Here is an 11,334-nt window from a genome sequence, read left to right as displayed (position 1 = left end):
AATAACAACTCTTGTACCAAATTTGTAGCCTTTTTGCTGACAATAATTTGTAGCAAGCACTTGGCAATATCTGTTAGAACAGACCTGGCTGACTGGGTATGTTTAAATTGTAGTTAAAATTGTACGTGGAATTAAATATTTTGTATGATGATCAATAATAATAGTAGGATATGGTAGATAACAGAATGAACAAATGGTATATAATATGTAAGACACGGGTGCCTGTTAGACTTACAATTAGTGATTTGTTGCTTTATTACTATTGATTGCTTTATTGCTATCGATACTTCGTGTATCATATTAGAGAAGGATAGAGATGAAATAGTATGATTGTCAATCCTTGTTTGATATTATTTTTTAACAATTGTATAATTGCAGTTTCATAGATTAACAATTATATTATTTTTCTTCAATTGTTCACACCGATATCGATATAGATACATAATAATATAATAAGTACTAATAGGATGAAAGCGTATATGTATATAAGTATAATACGTAATGGCAAAGTGCAAGATGTTCAATCTATCACGTAGTAGACTCAAGTTCGATTCCACAGACATCTGCGCATATACTTTTTATAATACTTTTTGTTATAAACATTATATTTTGTATGAGAATTCTATTTTAAAACAATTATTAAAATTTTGAAAATATGTGGCCATGTTGTAACACACATATACAGAATGTCCAGTAAAGATTGTGCCAATCCTTGGGGCGGGGTGAGCATAGTAAACTGAACAGAAAAATCCTGTAACATTTTTTTCTATAACGCTTAATAAAGGAGATATTATTGAGTAAATTTTGGTCAATCAACGCCTACTTTTAGCCAGACGCACATTGGTGAGCCACCCGCTTGGTAGTGTGCGTCGCCGTAACGACGGAACGCTCACGCACACTGCCAGGCGTGCGGCTAAAGGTCGGAGCTGATTAGCAGACTTTATTCAATAATAACTTCTTTATTAAGCGTTATAGAAAAAAATGTTGCAGGACTTTTCTGTTCAGTTTACTGTGCTCTACCTGCTCACAAGCGTTAGCACAATCTTTATCGGACATCCTGTATATTGTACATTATAAAAAATTTATCTTGTGTAATATGTTATTAATACATGTGTATTTTGTAATAAACCAATAATAGCTATGAAAAGCTAATATTATCTTATAGCTATTATATTCTTGGTACAATTGAAAAAAGATAATATAATTATTAATCGACGAAACTGCAATTACGACTGTTAAAAAATAATATCAAACAAAGATTGACAATCGTGTTTATCCCTATCCTGCTGGTGTGATACACGAATTGATAGTAATAAAGCAACAAATCACCAAGTCTAACAGGTACCTATGTCTTACATATTATATATTTGTTCACTTTGTTACCTATTACCTATTATCCTATTATTATTATTGACCATCATACAATATTTAATTACACGTACAATTTTAACTATAATTTAAACATATATATGCACATATGTATATAAGACAATTATCCTTTTATAGATCGTTCGCTAATAATAACAGACACAATATGTTTCTCTGTAAACAAAGTTGAAATTTATTCGCGATTTACAACTATTTACAATATTTACACTCTTACCTGTAAACAAAGAAACGACAATTAAACCCTATTATTATCCCTTCTTTATTTACGCTAACTTAATCTTTAGTCTTGTACACTATATCGGTTGATTACTGCAGAATTTTATCTTTCTCTCCCGATTCTTCCTCGTGTACATGTGCTCGATTCGTTGGTCTATCTTTTCCTCTCATCACTGTCTTCCTGTCTGTCGGTAATTAATTAATGTGATTCTCGTACTGCTCGTTCCATCTAGCGGGGTCCGTTCAAATGGTGCGCGGAGCACGAGGAGTGTGACCAGTTTAAATTGAAGAAAATATGTTTTCTTTACATCTCCCCCCCCCCCTTTTAGATGAGCATCGTTGCAGCGTATTCTCACCTTGAGTTTCTCGATCTAATCCTCTTCATCTGTGTCCTTATCTATGCCTGATATTGGGATTAGTTTTGCTATGTGGAACAGGCTTGTCTCTGATTTTTCCCTATTGGTTTTAATTTTGTATATCGAATTCGATATTTTTTCTATTATTTCAAATGGTCCAACTCTCAAATCGTCTAGCTTTTTCCTATTCAATCTATTACCATTTTCTATGTATACCATGTCACCTGTATTAAACTCATGATGTTTTCTATTTTTATCAAATAATTTTTTATTATAATCATGTGACCTAATGGTTCTTTCTAGGGCTAATTCTTTATCTTTCATCCAGTCCTCTTGATGTTTTTCTCTTCTCAATTCTTTAGGTAAAATACTTGTGTCCGTGCCATCCAGCAGATACTTTGGTGCAAAACCAGTGACCGTATGTTCTGTCTCATTGTATCTTTCTACACATTCCCTGGCGACCGTTGTCCAAGCTTTTTTCTTTTCTCCTTCTTTTATTCTACATCTTATTTTATTGACTAGCGTCTGGTTTAATCTTTCGTTTAAGCCATTTGAAAATGGTGCATTTACAGCAGTGAAAATCAGTCTAACATTGTTTTCCTCTAGGTATTCTTTAAATTCCTTTGAATTGATGCCTGGGTATTGATCTGTAAGTATCGTTTCAATCTTATCCGTTTCTAGTACGTTTTTTACTAGCTTGATAAAATCCGTAGCATTTTGTGTCTTCGACGTTGCAATAAATGCGTATCTGGTGAAATGATCAACTAGTAGGTGAAGATATTTTTTTGTTGATCTTAGTCCTCCAAAGCCTCCAATAGTGTCTATTGACATTATTTCGAACGGTCTTGTTGCTGGTCCCAGTTGTGACATCAGGCCATATTTTTCTTGCCCTCTAGATTTATTTTTGATACATACCTCACATGTCTTGCATATCTTTTTTGTTAAATATTTTCTGTTAAATTTCTAGCTGTATAATACGGACATATCTTATTTATTGTTTGTCTAATCCCTATGTGGCACCATTCATTATGTATTTTTTTTATCATCTCTATATTTGATTCTTCGGATAAAATTATCTTCTCTTTATTTCTGATTTTTCTGTAGAATATTCCGTCTTTTTTTATTGATTTCGCTTCCCTTTTCTGTATCCACTTATTTTCCTTTTGGTCTATCTTAATTTCTTCTATCTTCGTTAAATTTACTAGTTTCAGTACTTCTTCCATATTATCACTTGGTTCTAATACTGGATTTCGGCTTAGGCAATCCGCTTCGGCGTTGTCTTTGCCCGGAACATATTTTATTTGGAAATCATATTGCGATAAATAGTAAGTTAAGTCACCTAATTCTTCATCCGTTCTGGCCTTGATATTCATGTTCTCTAGCGGTTTATGGTCTGAATACACTTCGAATCTTCTTCCGATCAACCAGTGTTGCCAATATTTTACCGCTTCTTTGACAGCCAGGCATTCCAAATATATCGCTTTTTTCCTTTTTTGGGATTCGTTTAATTTCTTTGAGAAGTATGCTACTGGCTTCTCTGTTTCGTTATGCTGCACCTGTTTTAATACTGCCCCTATACCTTCGAGTGATGCGTCTGTGTAAATCCGTATAGGTAAATCTTTGTCAAATATCTCTAGCACCGGTTGCGAGCATAGCAATTTCTTTATTTCTGTAAAAGATCTTTCACAATCTTCTGCCCATATGAACTTTTCATTTTTCCTCAATAATCTATGTAATGGGTCTAATAATATCGAGCTTTTCGGTATGTATTCATGGTAAAAATTTACTTTTCCTAAGAATTGTCTGATATTTCTTTGTGTTTGAGGGGTTGGAAAATTTTGGATTGAAATTAAATTATTTTTCATTGGTCTCATTGTATTGTTTTCTATTATATGTCCCAGATATTTCACTGATTTTGCTGCAAATGTACATTTTTTTAATTTTAACCTGAAGCCCTCATTTATTATTGCTTTCAGTACTCTTTTTATATGTTCTATATGTTCTTGAAATGATTCTGAGAAGATTAATATGTCATCTATATAGTTTTCTGTGAACTTTTTGAGATTATGTTTTCTTAATATATTGGATAAAATTCTTTGAAAAATTGCTGGTGATGTCTTTAATCCGAATGGTAGGCATGTCCATTGAAAGTGTCCATCTTGTGTTACGAATCCTGTCTTCTTTCTATCTTCAATGCGTAGTGGAATCGACCAAAAAGCAGAATTTATATCTAATGTAGTAAAGTACTTGCAGTTTCTTGTTTTTATTATCAGGTCGTCTATTAATGGAAATGGTTGGGCTTGTGGTATAATAATCTTATTTAGATCTCTGAAGTCTATGCATAATCTAGATCTCTTCCCTTCATTTCTTTTATAGGCTAGTGTCACTGGTGCAGCGAAAGGGCTGTAGGATTCTTCAATTAATCCTTTCTCTAGCAACTTCCCCACTTGCTCTTCAATTTCTTTTTTATCCTCTATTGTACATCTGTATGGTCTTTTACCACAGTATTTATCCACGATTAGATCTATCCTAGCCTCATAATCTGTTACTGTACCAATGTCATATTTGTCTTTTGCAAATATGGAATTATATTCTTCTATTAGTTTTTTTATCTTAGTCTTCTTTATATTATCTAAATGATCTAGAATAATTTTAAATTCGTCCTCTTTGATGTGTTCATTAAAATTTACGGAGTATTGTTTATTTCCATTGTAATTATCTATTTTATCTGTTTTTGTTTTTAAATCTGTTTCTTTTTTTTGTGAAATTTGTAACTCTTCATTCTGTATTAATTTAAAGCTTTTTATCATATCTAGCCCAATGATGAACTCCTGGAAGTTTTCTTCTTCAACTATGTACACGTCCATTTCTTTTTCAATATCAAATATTTTTATCTTAATTGTGATTAATCCTTTTGTTGTTCCCACACCATTAACCGATTTCAGGTATATTTTATTTACATCATTTTTTTTTCCTTTTATTTTAATCAGTCTTGAGTTTATGAGTGATACCTGAGATCCTGGATCATATGTTCCTTGAATTTCTAGCTTATCTTCTAATAATAGTTTGACCTTGATTAATGGTGTGTTTATTCGTTTTTTTTCTCGGTGTTTAACTGTACATCAATAACTGAGTTGTTACCTACTAAACTTGTTGTGTTGGTGTGTTTTTCTTCTTCTTTTGTTTTGAACCAACATTTTTCTGCAGGGTGGTATCTAATGCCTTTATTCAAACCTTCGCATGTTCTGCATGGTTTTTTTTCTTCATTTTTCTTTTTATATCCAGACTCATTTTTGGGTAAATAAGGTTTTTTATATACTAGGTTTTCATGTTTCCTAATTTCATTAAATAAAGAGGTTGAATCTTGGCATTGTTCTCTATCTATTTTGTTTATAATAAAATCTGGCAGTCCGATTGCTATTAGGGTTGTCAATGTTTTTGAATCTATATCTTTATTCATGTCTAACAAAAGTCATTCTTTCTTTATTGCATAATCTGTGAATGATCCTTCTTTATATCTAAATGATAAAGCATATTTCACAGTGCTTCATCCTTTATCCGCAAAAGTCTCCAAAAATCTGTCTTTCCATTCATCCCATCTGGCCTCAACTGTCAACTTTGTTAGTGTTGCACAGTGCCAGTCTGAACAGGGTTTATCTAAAACAATCTTAGTATTTCGATCTTTGTTTCATCTTCTATAATGTCAAATCTTGTACACTCTTTCTCAAATGTTTCTATCCATTGTTTCGCATTTGAGTGTTTGCTGGTAAATTTTTCAATAATAAACTTTTCTGAGATTTGTTTTAAATTCTTCCCTTCTTCTTTTCTCTTTGATGACTCTACCAGTTTTTCTAATATTTTCGTTAAATTATCCTTTTGTGTCTTATCTTCTGATTTTTCCTCGTCTATCTCTTCTAAATATTGGTTCTCAAATTGCAAATTCTGATCCTCGTCTATATAGATATCTTTTAACTCTTTCGTCATTTTTATCCACACTTTTCTTTTTTGATGTCTTGTTTTCAGGGTGTTTTTTAGTTTACTATAATTTTCTGTTTTCATTAATTCCTTGTGGTAGCCTATAGGTCTAAGCTCTGCTGGTAGTACGTACCTCTTCCCTTCTACTGTATTAATTGAGGTTATGGTAATTATATTTGTTTTGTCATCCTTGGTTGATGCTACTACTGTAAATACAAATTGTAGTTTTTCCATCTTGACTGAAATTGTCGTTTTATAAGACAATTATCCTTTTATAGATCGTTCGCTAATAATAACAGACACAATATGTTTCTCTGTAAACAAAGTTGAAATTTATTCGCGATTTACAACTATTTACAATATTTACACTCTTACCTGTAAACAAAGAAACGACAATTAAAGCCTATTATTATCCCTTCTTTATTTACGCTAACTTAATCTTTAGTCTTGTACACTATATCGGTTGATTACTGCAGAATTTTATCTTTCTCTCCCGATTCTTCCTCGTGTACATGTGCTCGATTCGTTGGTCTATCTTTTCCTCTCATCACTGTCTTCCTGTCTGTCGGTAATTAATTAATGTGATTCTCGTACTGCTCGTTCCATCTAGCGGGGTCCGTTCAAATGGTGCGCGGAGCACGAGGAGTGTGATCAGTTTAAATTGAAGAAAATATGTTTTCTTTACATGTATATATGCAAGTAAAAAATTCTTGAAAATTGGCGTCCGTTAGTCTTGTTGCATTACTGCTTTCTGCTACGAGTTGATCATTTTCTATCTTTCCTCTCCACAGTGCGTCCACGCGAGCAATGCAATCGTTTGTGTACGTATGCAGATATACACCTATACATCAAAACTGAGAAACTCATTCCTCAGCATTGGTAATCCTGAAACCTGCGTTTCACATTTTCAACGTGCGAGTTCTCCTATATCAATTCAGAGTTTGCCCGTCACTCCTGTCGACCCTTAATCCCTAAGACTTAAGAAATTGACTAATCACAGTCGAGTATTCTCCTCATACTTGACTGTGATTGGTCAATTTCTTAAGGCTTAGGGCTTAAAATCTCTATTGTAGATGCCGTTTAAGTTGCTCTGCACACACAATATATTAATGTTAGCTAATGTATATTGTTGTACCTCTAGCCGCTAAGGAAGAGGTCTTTTGGGATTTGTACGCCCAAAGGATTAGGATCCACGCTCGAAATAAGACACTCCGGACGTTAGGTATAATTTAGTATATTTTGCAAGATTTAATACACTTTCACGTATTCGTGATTATAATAGTCGGGCGCGATACGTACGGTACTTCGATAATATTGAGCGAGCGAGTAGTCTGCGAGTCGTCTCGCGAGGTGCATCTCGCGCTTATTATATCTCTTAATTAATTAGGTCGTTGATTGGGGAGGAGTGTGGTGTTCCTGACCGGAGCATGTCTCGTGCTCCGCTTGTCAGTCTGTCTCGTCAGCTGCTTACTCAGCTTCCACGAACTTGACCGTGACTTCCTTCTCTTTAGTCACGTATCTTACTTTTATTTTATTAATATCCTTTTATTACTTTGCTCTTTCTTAATTATCTTTCCTTGATCTCTTTTCTAATTTTATTTTATTGTTTTATTCTTTAATATATTAAGAAATTGGTCGGGTTACGACAATATGTATATATTATTTTTTTTCGTTTCGGTTGCGTACTATTAATTGTTTTCGGATATCATGGAGAATGAATCAACATGCGATTAGAAAAAAGAATAATAATTATTTCTTAAACGATTAGATAATTTTAATTATTAAAAAGTTAAAGTGATCCGTCTAACTTTACGGAGCTTGCCAAGCTGGCATTTCTCGGCAAGGTGAAGTGGTCTCATGTCTCAGCGAATACCTATTAAAATTTCCCCTTATCCTATTCTGGCGGTTAGAGAGGATGCCTAGGTATCATTAGCAGCACTACCTGGGTATCCCCCCACTTTATGAAAATATCAGAAATTAGAAACTCTTACATTAATCAATTATTGGATAACAATCGTTATATTGTAAATAACTTCATTAATAGCATTAATCGAGCGATATCATACATATTCGTGGTTAACGCCTTATACAAGTAGTGCCCATTATATTCACATGATATTTTCACGATTACTGTAGCAATAATCAGAATATGGATAGGGTTTATTACAATAATAATTTATTATAGATATAAATGTGTATACAAAAATACGTTTTACTTTTAATATTTTCTTTTTTTTCTTCCATAACTATAATAAATCCAAAATACATTTTTTTAGAATCAAAGAATTAATGTTATGAATTTAATTTTCAAATTTTACATAGAGACCCTTTAGGAAGAGATAGATATACGAATAGGCGCGCGCTGTTTGAGGATCTTTAATATTACAAAACTACCAGAGCTACTGCTATCAATTTTGATTACTAGAATGTCTTTGCGAGACTCTGCCGGAACGTTATGTCGATTTGATATCGGAAATATCTGATATCTTGATTGAAAAGTGAGAACATATTTGCTTTATTTATCTTCACGTATTATTATTTCGCCTCACATATTATTTTACTTAGATATTTTACAATAATACAAAAACGATAAAAAGTATCCGAGCAAGATAAATTCTTTACAAAACATTATCATAGAAAAAATACCTTTAAAAAATTTTTGAAGATTATTTTTTTATTTAATTACCTGTCTTGTCAAACGATCGACATCACTGGAAAACGTATCAGATGTACATTGCGAAAATGTAATTTTGCTCTCTTCTTCCAGTTTTTCTAATCTTGTTTCCAAATTCTGATATTTTTCCTAAAACATCAATTATATATTTTAGTAAAATATATCATTCGTATAAAATTATAAATGATATATATATATATATATATATATATATATATACATATATATATATATATATATATATATTGTGACGTGATGTTTTTGGGACGTCCGTCACAAGGGCCGAATGGCCCGATCGGGGGCGGTTTTTCGGAGGCCTGCGTCTTCCAAATTTAGGGAGAGAGCGGCCCGATGGTCAGATCAGCGGGATCTGACTTTCGGTTAGAAAAATCGAAAATGTAAGCTCGAGATGAGCCGGCGAATTGGTTGTCGGCACGAGGTCGAGCGGCAGGATCCCATCCGGCGAAAGGAGTGGAAGAGAGAAGGGCGACGGCCAAGAGCGGGAGTCCAGGACACCCAGGAAACAGGAGACGTCAGATCGTAGTTTTTCAATATTAACTACATTCATGGTGTCCAAAATACCTCGCGAAGGGGCGGCCACTCCACCCGCCCGAAGCGAGGGAGTCCCAAGGACGGAGCGGCGGGAGGACTCTTGACCATGGGCCTATTTTTCGAGATAGGAACGAGAACCGACCGGACTCTGTCGAAATCCCGCATCTGTCAGTCAAGCAACCGATTTTGGAAATTTCGGGGCGAGGAGCCCACCAACACGGCCATGACAACCGCAAGGACCGCGAGGACCGCAAGACGGCCCTGCGTAACGCGAAAGCGCCACAAGTGGCGCGATAGCGATTTATCGCGCCAGCGTGTCTCCTGCAGGACTCTCGCTCGGCACTGTTTGGCGAGCCTTTAGGAAGGACGCAGGTCGCCCAAAGCGTACGAGCGAAAACGAGATCGCTAAGGAAAAGCCGAGATATTCCTGCCGGTGGGAGGAGCGTCGTCGACCCGAGTTTGCTGCTGATTTATTGTAGGTAATTGATTCGGATGAGTCGCGCCCTTAATAGTTGTCGAGCCACGCGTTTTGGTGGATTAATTTGGTGAATAGTTGGTAAATTAAGTCGCACGGCCGACGGGCACATGTCGCTCATCCGAATTATGTAAAATAGGCTCTCTCTATTCATTTCGCCGCCGCCGACAGTCATTAATGTTAGTCTCGCGTTTGTGATAATTGTATGTTGCGCAATATCGGGATTTTGCAATCGCGCGATCGATATTCCGACTCGCGCAGAATATTGCGCCGCTCGACTCGTACACCACAGTCGTTATCGATAGTTTCCGTATTGTTTCTGTGTATTGTGAGCGCGTGTTTTGTGAGTATTGTAAGAAATTAGAGTCAGGAGGAAGCGAAATCCTAAAAATTTGTACAAGAAATATATCGGGTGTCTTTGAGCCCGCTATTAGTTTCCGCGAGTCATTCGAGCTAGAGATTAGGCATTTCAACGCAAAGGTCACCGTCATTGTTATTGAGACGTATATCGGCTTACCGCGAGCCGGACCAACGGACCGATTTGAGTCGTGTAATCTAGTATTTTCTATGATATCGAAGCGGGTTCACGAGCGTGCGTAAAGTAGTTACCGGCGTATTCGAGAGATTTCTTTAGTTGTCGCGGCTTAATTAAGTCTCGTGCGGCAGAAATCCTCGCGGCCGAAAAGTCGAGTTAAAGCGCGTAAGACGCCCGGTAATTTGATACTGTTCCGCACGGTCGTGCCGATCTCCGCGGAAATAAAATATCCTATTCGCCTGTAAAATAATTACTGTCATCAAAGGCTATTATTTATACGAACTGTTCTATACTCTTGTTTCTTTTAATATATTATGTTATCTTTGTTTTAACCGACCGAATGCTCATTTTGGCTCCCGTGTTCTCGACTCTCAAGATTTCTCCCGTCTCCCCCGAACCTCCCCCTCTAACATTTCGGGTATACTGAATAGACGCGGAATTTTGCCGTCGCGTTAATTATCGGTCGCGTGATTATCTTTTGGTGTTGCGTTTATCGTGAATGGTGCGGCCTGCCGTACCTGGCGCCCAACTTGGTTTATTTTGCGATTCCGGGAATTTTTGTGGATCGCGAGATCGATATTCGAAATACGCGCCGAAGGTATACCGTGGGCATCGGAGAACCGCCCGCCGAATAAATAATTATTAATTAAATAATTTTAAAAGAAATTTACGGTTACAATATATATATATATATATATATATATATATATATATATATATATATATATGCATCTCCAATGTATATATATAAATTACTTAGATATTTTACAATAATACAAAAATGTTAAAAAGTATCCGAGCAAGATAAATTCCTTACAAAGCATTATCATAGAAAAAATACCTTTTATCTTTTGTTAACTGCAAAAGCTTCTTCCATTTTTCTTTTGAAGACATTCTCCTGTTTATTATGTTGCATTTTCATGCGTACCATTTTATAAGCACGCTTACGATCTTGAGCTTTCAGTCTATTAATTTCTTTTTCTTTAGATTGCTTCCATTTTGTAAAATTATTCGCATCAATACGCATTTGCCTGATAAGCTTAACTCGAGTCTCTTTTAGCGATCGTATGTCATTGGAAAGAGTTTTGACCCTTTGATCCTGTTATTCCTTGATTATTTTGTTTTGTTTTATGCACTTACGCGTTAGTTCCGTTATTTTTTT

The 11,334-nt window shown here is 35.2% G+C and overlaps 1 pseudogene; it reads right to left on the bottom strand.

The window, feature by feature from the left end:
- Positions 1-5,001: 5,001 nt before the first annotated feature.
- LOC138937459 (uncharacterized) lies at positions 5,002-6,170 on the bottom strand (annotated as a pseudogene).
- Between the last annotated feature and the right edge of the window lie 5,164 nt (positions 6,171-11,334).

This window comes from Polyergus mexicanus, unplaced genomic scaffold (assembly GCF_030449975.1).
Source record: "Polyergus mexicanus isolate NDT 795.1 unplaced genomic scaffold, iyPolMexi1.0 SCAF_1, whole genome shotgun sequence".
NCBI classification, from domain to species: Eukaryota; Metazoa; Arthropoda; class Insecta; order Hymenoptera; family Formicidae; genus Polyergus; species Polyergus mexicanus.
The sequence above is the reverse complement of the archived record's forward strand: the minus strand, read 5'-3'. Positions and strand labels throughout refer to the sequence as shown.